The 13,368-nt window shown below is 39.7% G+C and overlaps 1 protein-coding gene and 1 pseudogene across 1 annotated transcript in view; both read left to right on the forward strand.

Moving 5' to 3' along the window:
- KCNMB2 (potassium calcium-activated channel subfamily M regulatory beta subunit 2) overlaps positions 1 to 13,368 on the forward strand; it is a 497,050-nt gene that overhangs the window by 243,172 nt on the left and 240,510 nt on the right. The gene's annotated exons all lie outside the window — the stretch shown is intronic.
- Positions 11,290 to 11,408, forward strand: LOC134912510 (5S ribosomal RNA; annotated as a pseudogene).

The following is a 13,368-nucleotide window of genomic DNA, read 5'->3' on the forward strand; positions in this document are numbered from 1 at the left end:
TTTTTACAGCATACATGACCAGTGTACATTTATTCTCACTGCATGCCTTATTTTTTAAATCATACAAGACAGGACCAGTGTACATTTACTTTCACTGCACCCCTGATTTTTTTATAGCATACAAGACAGGGCCAGTGCACCTTTATTTTCACTGCATGCCTGAATTTTTACAGTATACAAAGCAGGGCCAGTGTACATTTATTTTCACTGCACCCCTGAATTTTTACAGCATACAAGACAGAGCCAGTGTACATTTATTTTCACTGCACACCTGAAAATTTACAGCTAGCACCCCTGTTTTTCACTGCATACAGGAGGACAGTGCCCCTGCACCCTGTACAACCCAGTGACAGACAGGACAGCAACACCTATGTAAAGCTGAGGAACCCCTAACAGCACATGAAACACCAGGACAGCACCCCTAACATCATAGGACATCACAGTGACAGGAGAGCATCCCTGACAGCACAGTGACACCACAGCAACAGGAACAGCACACCTATGGAGCACACACTGACCCCACCTGACGCCACCACCCACAGAGAAAGACAGAGGTGTGTCTCCCTCACTCTCCAAGTTCGGAGTGAAAATATATATATATATATACAGATGGGTCCATCTTTATCTTGAGTTCTTTGCTGCGCCTAGGCACACCATAGTTTATTAACATAAACACTTCATCTATTGTTCTCAGCTTCAATACAATACAGAGAACAATACATCAGGGGATTAAGTCATTACAGCAGGGGATTAAGTCTCACTGACCTGGCTCAATTAATCCTATTAAAGGCCAAGATAAACGTGGACCCATCTGTGTGTGTATATATATATATATATATATATATATATATATACATATATATATAATGCTGTTTTGCTTCTATTGTAATGTGTAAGCTTTAAAGGAATTGGACAAATTTATGCAATATTTATTTTTATTTTATACTTAATTGTTATGGCCAATATTTACTTAACTATACACACTGATTATTAGGTGATCACATGGAAGTATTTTAGGACCTAATCAGGAAGATATTAAGAATTCTCTGTAATTGGGCCATATTGTCCCACCGAGAATTATCTCAATTAGATCTGTATGTTTATGTGTTCTGAATAATAATTAAAATCTCTAGTATTAATTATTTCATACCTGAATATAAATAAGTAACACACATTCCTATGGTCTGAATAGATTCAGTATTTATCTATAAGGAGTTTAATAGGTATATATAAACCCTCACAGATTATCCTCTATTGCTGGTTCGGTGAAGTCAGTCTACCACCTTGGAACCAATAACAGTTTAGTAGTATGCTCTACACCTATGCACCGTTGGTGTGTATAACCATCTCCATTGGTCACCATAAGCTATATATAAGTTCTCCAGTGGATAATTAATTTAATTATTTCCTATTTTCTTTTTAAGTCCAACAATACTGTTGGCCTTTTTATACTACAGTTTCCTCTGAGGATTATTTTCAGTTGAAGAATCCTATTTGAAATCCAAATTGATTGTATATGTGCAATACACTAATTGGGTATGTAGTGTACATGTATCTCTACCTGCTCTCCTCTCTTTTGACTATTTAATTTTGAATCTTTTTTAGTAATATGAACTTATATGTTAGTTTCCAGATCACTTCAAGCCGGCACGCCTAATGATACATCTTTGTTTATCATGTGTTTTACACATTTCCTGGTATGTATTTATGTATATATGTTTATTTGCTATTATCAAAATTTATCAATACTGTGGTACTGAGTTGCTCTGTTTATCACTTAGATAATGTACCCCTGAGGAAGTCCTTTGGGACAAAATGCTTTGGGTTCAATGTTCTTTTGATTTCAATGCTACCATCTGAGCAATATTCCGGCCAAAAAAATTGCTATATCTAACTGGAAGGATTTGCCTTGTATTTTTAATGAAATCTGTATGTTTGTACTTTCCTACTTTTTTAATGTAACTATGAATACATTTTAATTGATTTACATCTTATTATTTTTATAATGGTTACCATGTTGTAAATGTCAAGACTGTATTGTCTAGACAAATGAGACTAGCACCCTGAGAACAGCATTTTGTATTCCTCTCCTGATCCTCTACTAGCGGGAGGCTTTTCTAGAGGTGCTGCTCTATATACACCTTAGCGCAACTGGATATTTGTGTGTGTATATTATATATATATGTGTGTGTGTGTGTGTGTGTGTGTGTGTGTGTGTGTGTGTGTGTGTGTGTGTGTGTGTGTATATGTGTGTGTGTCTTGTTTGGTGTGCTTTGGTGCTTTATTCACGTGCATTTATAAGCCTTGTGACTCCACGCAGTTTGAACTTAGCTGCAAGTTAAAAAAATTATATATATATATTGTAAAATGTGTACCTAAAATAAGAACTCGGTAGGCAGGTATCCGGTGAATGCACAGGGTCTTTTTACTGGCAGCAGACACTGTAGCACAGCATAAACAGTCAATCCAATGGTAGTTTTCAAGAAATCAAAGAATCTTAAACATTGGCTGGCACGCAGTTTCTTTTCAGATAAAAGAACTAGAAGTTGCGTTTCGAGCGATTCTGGTCCGACTGAATTGCCCTCAAATTGGTTACTCTGTAGGATTAAGGGCTGTTTTAAGTGTGGTTCTAAATCCTGTATCACATGTTTGTTCATTCATTTGTAACAATATACAATATTTTAGTTCCCCCAATGTTGATAAGCAGTTTGAGATTAAAACATACATCAATTGCAAAACTTCTTTCATTATGTATACTCTTCAGTGTAGCTGCGAACTCATTTATGTAGGTGGAACAACAAGAAGCCTCAAAATACGTTTCCTAAAACACAGGATAAATATTTTGAAAAACTCCTGTGTTAATGGAATATCTAAACATTTTGTTGAATATCATGCTGGTAACCCTAAACATCTTACTCTTACAGGTATTGAATGGGTGATACCCACTGCAAGAGGACGGGATAGGTATAGGAAATTGTGTATACGTGAAAATTATTGGATCAAAAGATTAAGGACCCTCGTTCCCGAGGGACTTAATGAATATATTGAGATAGACCCATAATTTCTTAGTCTCCTCCTTGCATCTTCTGTCTGGTTATGGTTGGTCTGTTTCTAGTCTCTATATACCCCCTTCAGGTTATATACCTCTGGTAGGTTTGAGATTTATGGAGGGTGAAAGTGATTTGATGTTAATATATAAATATACAATCACTTTGTAATATTTATATTTTTTCCCCTTTTCCCATTCCTGTAGTCAACAAAGTTTAAAGTTTAAGCCCTTTTAGTATGTAATGTTTAGTCAGTCAAAAGGAGTTAGGTGAATTTAGGGACCAGCTTTCTAGTTTACACTGGATAATGGATAGAAATTAGAATGCATCTGAATTCCATAAAACACTGTTATGTCTGTGAGCCTGGGCCTGAAATCATGGATAATTTAGAGTAGAATGATTATCGCTGGGTATCCCTAATGTTTATATATATTTTTTATATTTTTTATATTTTCTATTGTTATTTTTTATATTTTATATTGTTATATTCTTTTTCTATCTCTTTAAGAAAATACGACAATCTGTAGTCCGTCTGCTAGGTAATTAGTTTGATTGAACCGTATTGCCCTATGTATGAAATTTGAGATTTTGTCTCAGTATATACAGTTATTTCTTGGTAGTTATAACACGGAAGAATGTCCAAATTGTGTCAGCCATGTGTCACCTTTGATAGTGGATTAAATGAAATTATATTGTATTGTTCTAAATTGAAATTGAATCTCCATAATTTAAATATATACTTTTTATGAATGGAACTGGATTTATTGCCGGTGGTCCGTATGTCATTGTATATCTTTTACAATTTTATCTCATGTATATTCATTTTTGTATTTAGCTTTATATGTTTTATGTGTTCAATATGTGAATTATACCTAAATTGGAAGTCCGATACAGGATCCATAACAGGTGTGCAAATCTGCCATATAAAAGGGTTTCCTTGGAGCAGGGAGAGTATTGCCTATCGAGAAAGTCACAGGAGGTCACGAAATGCGTCTAGGACTCCCTGTATCAGCTGGAGCGCTGAGCACCTTACTACAAACCGCTGCCTCACAGGTGATAGTCCCCGCACTTGGCCGCTGACAGCCGGAACCATCCACCATCTCCTACCTGCCCGCGGTCAGTCAGAGTCAGCTGCTGCACATATATGGCTGCCGCTATCTACAGTTGCATCACCCGAGGATACTTGGGTTAGACTGCTTCCTCTCATCTACAAACGGGTCCCGGATAGCATGGATAGAGTGAGTAGCAGCTCCCAGCAATGGTTATTTGACATTATAAGAGCTTTTGTTTATTTATAAGGACCGGCTGTGAACTTATCAATTAGAGCTATCGTTCGGATATATATTTCCTAATAATTACAGTGGCTTATATGGACTTCAGCAGTTAAATAGCTCTGCTAAATCTTAGATATAATTTTACATTCCTTCAGCTGTTTTATCTGGACTGCATTTGAATGACGAAAAAGGATATGTGCACAGACTGAGTTGCAATATATGCAAAAGAATCAGCTACTATAAATTTTATCGCTACTTTTCATATTGTTACACGTATCTACAATTGGTCTATTTGCTCTCCAGTAATGAGTACTTCTAATGTTTTATTGTGTGTAAAATAAATGTGTATTAATCTGGAACCACCGTCATTTCTGAATATAATTATTGGCTCTCTAGCGCGGCCCTTTATATTTGTTTTAGTCTTAAGGTGTGTACACATGGCGAGATCCTTGCTATGCCCGATTTTGACTATGCGATTTCCCTTGAACTCCCCCAGAGCCCAGATAGCACTGATTTTGACTATCTGTGCTTGAGATTTTGTCTATGTAGGATTTTGACTAAGTGCCAATTTTGACTATACTCTGTACTAGATAGTACACCAGATAGTCAAGATTGACTTTCCTGCACAGTCTATCTAGCCTTATGATACGACCGCATGGGAGTGCGCATCGGGATCGAATCAGTATCGCAAGCTACCGAACACCTTGAGATCTGCACTAACTTTCCTTAAAATTTTGACTATATAGTCAAAATCTTACAGATTTATCTCAACCGTGTGTACACACCTTAAGGCCCGGAAACACAGGTATAAACAGAAAATAAGTACACACGCATGAAAAGTCTGCTGCAATGGCTTGCAGCCACACTTGCCATGCTCTCCTGGCACGGCCAATGTCATCAGTCCCTAGCGCTGACTGTTAAGCAATTTTTTAACTAAAAACGACATGACACATTTGCCTCAGCCACCTTGTTCACCCGATTTTGCCCGTGTGATATTTTTTTTTTATTTCCTCAGTTGGAAAGAGACCTTAAAAGGAAAACTTTTTGCTGATATTGAAGTGGTGAAAGAAAAAAAACGGCAAAAGTACTAAAAGGCATGAACAAAAATGAGTTTAATAAATGTTTTGAGCAATGGAAAAAACATTTGAACAAACGTATTGATTCAAGTGGAGAATACTTTGATGGTGACTGAAGTTTCAAAACGTACAAATAAATAATTAATAAATAATTAATTACTGTTTCTTTTGGATACCCCTCATACAGTGGTAAAGAAAAAAACATCTTGAATAAAAAGAAAGTTTGGTGCAGAAAAACATTAAATTGATGACATGCCATTCACCAGGGGCGGATTGGGATCGAACACCAGCCCGGGAAATTCATGGAAGCAGCCCTAGTGGGGGCGGAGTCTGTTCAGGGGGAGGGGCCTGTCAAGAGGGCGGTGTCACTCCTCTGAGGTCCTGATTCTGAGATAGACACAGTTGGGACCTCCTTTGCTTTACTTTATGCTAATGTTTACCTGCGACTTTATGCATATACTGCTACAATGCCCTTCCCTGATGGACATCTGCACATCTGAATATACAAGGACGGATATGCCCACTTTCAGTGTCTACTGACACTGCTGTCATGCCTTTAATCTACTTCTGATTTTATTGATTTTTCATTCTAAAAACCCCTTTTTTTACCCTTATATATTTCAAAGTACAGGGAGGGGGTGCACACACTACATACAGCACAGTAAAAGGAGGGGGCACACACTACATACAGCACAGTAAAAGGAGGGGGCACACACTACATACAGCACAGTAAAAGGAGGGAGCACACACTACATACAGCACAGTACATGGAGGGGGCGCACACACTACATACAGCACAGTACAGGGAGGGAGCATGCACTACATACAGCACAGTACAGGGATGGAGCACACACTACATACAGCACAATACAGGGATGGAGCACACACTACATACAACACAGTACAGAAAGGGAACATGCACAAGTAGTGATATACAGACACAGGGGTCCAGCACAGCGGAATCTGTCCCACTGGCCAATCCGCCCCTGATTACATACATAGCCACCACATTATTACACGAATAGTACCACATTACACGTATAGCACCACATTACACATATAGCACCACATTACATGTATAGCACCACACTACACGTATAGCACTGCATTACACAAATAGCACCACATAACACAAATAGTAACACATTACATGTATAGCACCACACTACACGTATAGCACCTGGAAGTGCCCACTAGCCTATCTTCCGGATTGCGTTCCAATGAACCGCAGGTACTGGAAGCAGTGTGAACCAGCCCAGCCTTAATGTGTGAATCGGCCTGGCTGAGGGGGATATGGGACCGGCCCATAGGAATCTGTCATGGTGTCCTGGTGGGCCAATCCGCCCCTGCCATTCACCACACGCAGTGGCAAGGAAAGGGTGAGGCCTTTGCATTTATTTATGAGTGGAGGGTCTGAAACTGTTAGTGAGGCATCTTCTTTTGTCTCTCATGATGATGCAAGACCTTTTCTAGAAGAGGTGTAAAAAAATGAAAACCACTAAGACAGTAGAACAAACTGTGTGTTCAGAACCATCACACATCCCTGAGGAGAGTCTAGGGGTGTCCACGTTGGCTATTTCTGAGTCTGACATTTCTCACACCTTTTCTCATAGAGAAGCCTCTTTTGCTTCCTTCCACCATTTCTGCACCATCTGTGCACATCTGTGCATGTGGGGAGCAGTACAAGTAAAGATGGTGATAAGGACATAACAGAAATTGAGGATGCTTGTGTGGAAGTGGAACAGGATGAGGGGTATATGTCTGTACTACTTTTATTTGACACTGAAGATGAGGATGTTGATAATGTTGTTTATGTAAGTCAGCAATCAGTGGGTGCAGTTATTGCCAGTGATAAGTATGCCATTGTGATGCCTGGGCATAAAACCAAAAAAGCCACCTCTTGGGTGTGGGATTATTTTTTACCAAAAACCTGACAACATTTGTCAAGGCATCTTCTTTGGTATTTGTGAGGCCAAAGTTAGCTATTTAAGCATCTCCTCCATCTTAAGGAATTTGCGGTGAGTTCATGAAATTTATTTTACAAGATTATATTTTACGACTCGACTACTGCAATGTTCTCCTCACTGGCCTCGCTTACACCCATCTTGCTCCCCTCCAATCTGTCCTGAACTCCGCAGCACTCCTCATCTGCCACTCCCCTTCAACAAAATCTTTGGGAGAGGTAACTGGGAAAGGCAGCAAAAGCGCAGGTCTTGTATGCAGAAAACATGGCACCAGCATCTCCATTCCCGTGGCCATTCTGCACGACCGTAGATTTAATTACTCAGCACTGTGACAATCAAATGATCTGCAAGCGCTTCTACATTGCTGTATGCAGTGACAGATCTGCAAAGCTGCAGTGGCAGTCTTAGTACAAATCCTGGATGATGAGACACCTGTATATTTTTGCACAGTATCTGTGTACAAGATCGCTCTTGTGAATGCATTAGCGTACTGTACATCTCTGAACCAGGCACATTGTTTCAGTTTCTGATACCTGGTGTTCTTGCAGTAAAAGCAGCTCAGCTAATATCACTGTAGGTTCTTATTAACTTTCCTGCAGATTATATTATTTCCACTTAGAGAAGACTGTTTGGATTTATCATCAATAATTGTTTTTACCACCCCTGTAATATGTATATTTGCTTGGATTAGAGTGCAATTGTTACTTTTATTTCCATATTTTCAAGGGCATGACTTATTAGTTTTTGACTTTTTATTAAGAAATTTGAAGCAACATTTTCATTTTCCCGTATGGCACAAAAATCACATTATTTTGCCCACAATAGATTTTATTACATTCTTCGATTTTAATTTGTTTGCCTTCACTATTTGCTATTCTTGCATTTCCTTGCTTGTAAAATAGATTATTATTTTATTCAGTGTAATATTCTCAATAACAGTGGCTAAAAAGGCAATGTAGGAAGAATAGAAATAAATCTGTACACAGACACTGTACATAACTTATAGGAAGAGTGTTATGCAGACCACAAACTCTGCCAGTTGTCATTGGCGCTGAGCACCCATATCACTTACAAGCCATTGGGTCTGATATCGCAGTCTAAGAAAGACTGCACACAGCCCAATAGCCATTGTTCTATGACATCATTCAAGAATATGCACAGTAATAATTGACTTAGACAATTTTTGGGTATTGCAGTTGCTCTGGGGCCATCCTAACATCCAGTTACAATATCAATGTATATATGGACAAAAGTAATATTTTGTGACATTATATGGCTAAAGAGCAACTTCAATCAGTATTTGACCTTAATATATAATACACATAATTGTATGAAATGTTTTGGGCCCACCTGGAGGCACACAATTCATGGCTGTGCCCGGGTGGCAGACAGAAGATGCCCCAAATGAATCATAATGGGCGAATAGCATTTCTGCTTGGTTCCCTCTCACTAGTCTAGGTGAACACATAAAATGTGATACACAGAATGCAAGTTGGTCAGTTTTTAGCCCATCACAGGTACGTGTAAGGGAGAGCATTTCTGCTTGATTCCCTCTGGCCCTACACTACATAATACTAGCCCCACTTTGGATCCTATAATCACACACTTATGATAGGCCAATAACAAATTCCATTCTGTGTATCACTGTTCTGAGAGGCATGTATGGGATGATAGTACACACTTTATATTAAAGATTTGCCCGGCAAAGAATATATGTAATGTAGTCTTGCATGTACTATGGATATGTTTCTTTCATAGGGATCAGTGACCCCTACACTAATTCAGAGATGGATGCAGTTCGCTGCATGCGCAGCCAGATCTGCATCCATCTCCTCACATGCTGGGGGCTGCCCAGCACATGATAAAGCCGCTCAGCATGTGTGTTGGGCCGCCCTACAATGCATCCATAATTACATTGCGGACAAATCAAATTAAGGCTAACCGCTGGCTGCGCTGTCAGGCGGTCCGGTGCCTTTTTTCAAAATGCTCCTGGCCCACCCCCGTTTGACCCGACACCCCCCAACGCCATGTCGCCACCCCATGAACGCCTGCCACTGTCAATCATCTTGCAGTGTGCGTAGACCAGAAGAACGCGACTGCTGCCTACAGATGCGTGGCTGCGTCCATCTCTGAATCAGCCCCTAAGTGTTGAGTTTTCTTTGTTTCCAATGTGGTGAATATAGCTCAGGAGAAACATACACTGATTGTATAAAAAAATATAAAAATAAAAATAACCCCAGCTCTGTAGCTTTGTGGAGACAAATGTTAAAATGTGAGAAATTTATAAAAAAAATAATAATGCTTTAACAGGGATATTATGATTTAAGTACCTTATGTCATCACATATTCGAAAATACTATTTGATAAAAGGCACTTTAAGATATTTTTCCCTGATTAACATGGCTGAACACAAGTTTGGGTTGAAAGCCTTTCATACACAGGCTCCAATAAGTGACACATGACATTAGGGTGCTTCCAACATACTCCAAATAGTTCATGAACCTTTTTGTTGAGTGTTAACTTGTATATAATAATGTTCATTCTAACACCCTGCACCAGTCACAATCCGTGCAGTTCCTCTATCCTGTCTGGGGTGTCGCTCTCTGCTGTCGTGTTTCTAGCACACTTTGGGCTGTTCAGTACCATGACCTCATAAAACACATTGCTTGAGCATGTAATTAAGGAATGCTGACTTACTTTGAATAAACTATTAAACATCATCTAAATAACATTGGGCCTGATTCGGGGGATGGATGGTAATCACGCAGCCGGTGAGACATTGTTCACAGCGGCAGTGTGACATTATGCAAAGTCTGGAAGAGGCATCTTGAGTAAAAAAGACTCATACTTCGTCTTTGCAGAAGATCCGAAGAAGCTGCATCTGATTACCAATAGCAGGCATCGGTCAACTGAGTAACTCAGAATGACATCAGAAGTACTCTGTAGGCATGCCTATAAAACAATGCTGACATGCCCCCGTTTTGTAGAAACGCTCCTCATTGCCGGATCTTCCCCCAAATGGCTGCATCCTGCCAATCAAACTATGATGCCCAGGGCACTGCAGATGGATCCGCTGCATCATAGCTGGACATGATCAGTTTAATAAAAACTGTTCATTTGCATAAATCTCTCTATTATGTCCATCTCTAAATCAGGCCCATGTTGCTTAAATCTCTCTATGCCAGAATTGCACTGCATTGACAGTCTGATGCCTTTGTCATGATTCTCTTAGCTGTCTAGTGTTGTTTAGTATTTCTGGTTGAATTTGACTTGGGTGATCGATGATAAGCCACAATCAATAGTGTTGGCCAAAAGCCATGGAAGAGTTAAGGACATGAGTAATTAGGCCAGAGAGAATTGAAATGTACAGACGACTGAGACTTGAAGCCTCTGAAAGGCAAAGTAGTCTCCAGACTTAATGCAAGCGAGACCTCATACACACAGGCATTATTTTAGACATGGGTACCACAGACTATTAAATGCTCTTTAAGGCTAATAGACCAAATTAAATGTCAACAAATGGAATTAAAAACACACTTTTTTACAATTGCTTGTATCATGTTGCTTTGCTTATATTGATGATGCTTCCCCTATGATCTGCATAACAATAGATCATACAGACTTGTAGAAAATTACCACATCTGTATAAGTATTGCTCGGAAATATACACATTTGGGACAACAAAATTGTCATCCACAATTAATTATCCTCCTGTGCCCTCTCCTTTTTTTCTTATATACCCAATTTATGCCATATGGGCATTTATAGCTATTATTCTCTTTCTTTAACTCCTGCACATCTGTGCTAATGTGCTCTCTCATCCAGCACTGGTCTCTACTTTGGCAGTGACCAATTTCTGTGGAGTCTCATTTCTGGACAGCAGAAGCACATTTCTGTTTATCAGGAACTAGTACTCTCTCATCCAGCTGTTTACGGCCATACTCCACAGGAGACGCCTAATCCTATCTGATCTTGGAAGCAAAGCTCTGGAAGGCCTGGTCAGTACTTGTGTGGGAGACTGCCAAGGAACACCAGGTGCAGTAAACTTTGCTGGAAAGCAGAAGGAACATTCCCTCATTCTTCCTTCTTCTCTTCTTTCGACATAGAAAGTAGAATTATTTTTAAGGTTCAACAGGAGAACATACAAATCCCCTCCTCAAATTCATTGTGGCTTGAGTACCTCTTTCTTACTGTTTAATCAACAGCTGAACAATAATCATCTATAATTTACTTAGTAGATTATACACTCTTGTCTAACCTGCTGCATTAAAATGCCTATGGTGACACCACTGTTAGACATCTACACAGAAGGTGGATCAACACCAAATGAGGCAACAAACCATTTATTCTATTGGTGCTAAGATCAAGATACGGATACCACTTTAGGAGATTCTAGCCATCTACTCATTGTTAGTAGACATATGCGAAGCTACTCCTGTTATTGTACAAAATAATTTTTCACCTTGGCAGAAGAGCATGTACCTTAAGACCGTGTATGTCAATCAAAACTGCGCCTCTGTGTGTACACGATGTGCGATGCATGCTCTTGTTTTACTTATTATGCACTTAGATGAGTTTGCAGTTGATAAATATCGACCATTCGCTTAAGTATCGGCAAAGTGTGCGACACAGGCTCATAGCCTAGGTTCATCCCGACAGAATTGCTGCTATGAAGTACACTGCATCAACATAGTTCATTGCATCAAAACCCTACATGCAGTGTGGCTGCCCGTACCCAGTCCGAGCAGCTTTTTCACACACTGATCAATCAGGGCAAAGGCTGGAGCTGGTTGAAAATTTGAGGGAAACTCCGTTCTCTAGATTTCTCTGTCATGGCATCATCAGCCCAGCTTGTTACAGCCTAGTGCTGCTAGCAACTTAGCCAGGGACCCCACACTGTTTATTATCTTGTAATTACTGCTAACACAATAATGATAGTGATGGTAGCATTTTTATGTATGGTGGGGGAGGGTATGTTTTTTTTAAAGAGTATTATCTTATTGCTAGCACTAGCAAGGTCCAATCAGCAGCAGGAGCAGGGGCAGGAGCAGTAGTATAAATTTTGGACCATGTTCAAGCATCCATCAGCAAGTGCTTGGACTGAGATTCCCACTTTGAGTGTTTTTAGATTGGATTATAGTTGGCCATCTCATTTATTGCAGTTTTCTTTTGCATATCTCATATACTGTAGATAGATGTATCAAACACATAAAACAAAACTGCAATACATTATGTGGCCACCTACAGTACCAACCTAAAGACACTCAAAGTTGGCATCTCAGTCCTCGGACTTGCAGACGCACGCTTGTACATCAGGGAAGGACTTGTAGCAGCATTTGCATAAAGTCACAAAAGGCATACCGGCAAAAATCAAACACATGGATGCTGAAGCGTGTGACTCAGAATTAGCTCCATAATGACAACTAGACCACGTGCAAATGCTGATGATGCAGAGGTGTATGACACACAACATACATAAAGCTCTGCATGGGGGCAAAATATACTGTACATGATTTTTCCAAACATATTTCTTTTGAGTAATGTGCACCCATTTTACTTCCAACTCAGCCCAAAAGATTGCACATTGGAACTTGGATCTTCTTTGGAATGCAGGGAATATGCTGCCTGCTTTTGCATCAGGGACACAGGGGTCATTCCAATTAGATGCCAGCTGGGTCCTGCAGTCTGATCTCACAACAAATGTGCACTGCAGGTTACATTTGCAATCCAATACCAAAATTGCACTGCAGTTTCAGAGGAAATTCACGTTTTTTTGGGTGCACCCAAATGAGGGTGTGAGAGGGTAGGGAAAATCTCTAGTTTAAAGTAAAAATGTCAGGAATTGACTCAGAACCCCTTGGACAATCCCACCCCAACTTCCCCCCACCACCACCACCACCACCACTACCACCACCACCACCACCACCTCCCTCATGACTAATTAGGCATTTGGAAGTTTACAATTAGCTTAATTGGGCCAATAAATATCTGTCATTATTGGCTTTAA

Source organism: Pseudophryne corroboree, chromosome 4, assembly GCF_028390025.1.
Source record: "Pseudophryne corroboree isolate aPseCor3 chromosome 4, aPseCor3.hap2, whole genome shotgun sequence".
Taxonomy (NCBI): Eukaryota; Metazoa; Chordata; class Amphibia; order Anura; family Myobatrachidae; genus Pseudophryne; species Pseudophryne corroboree.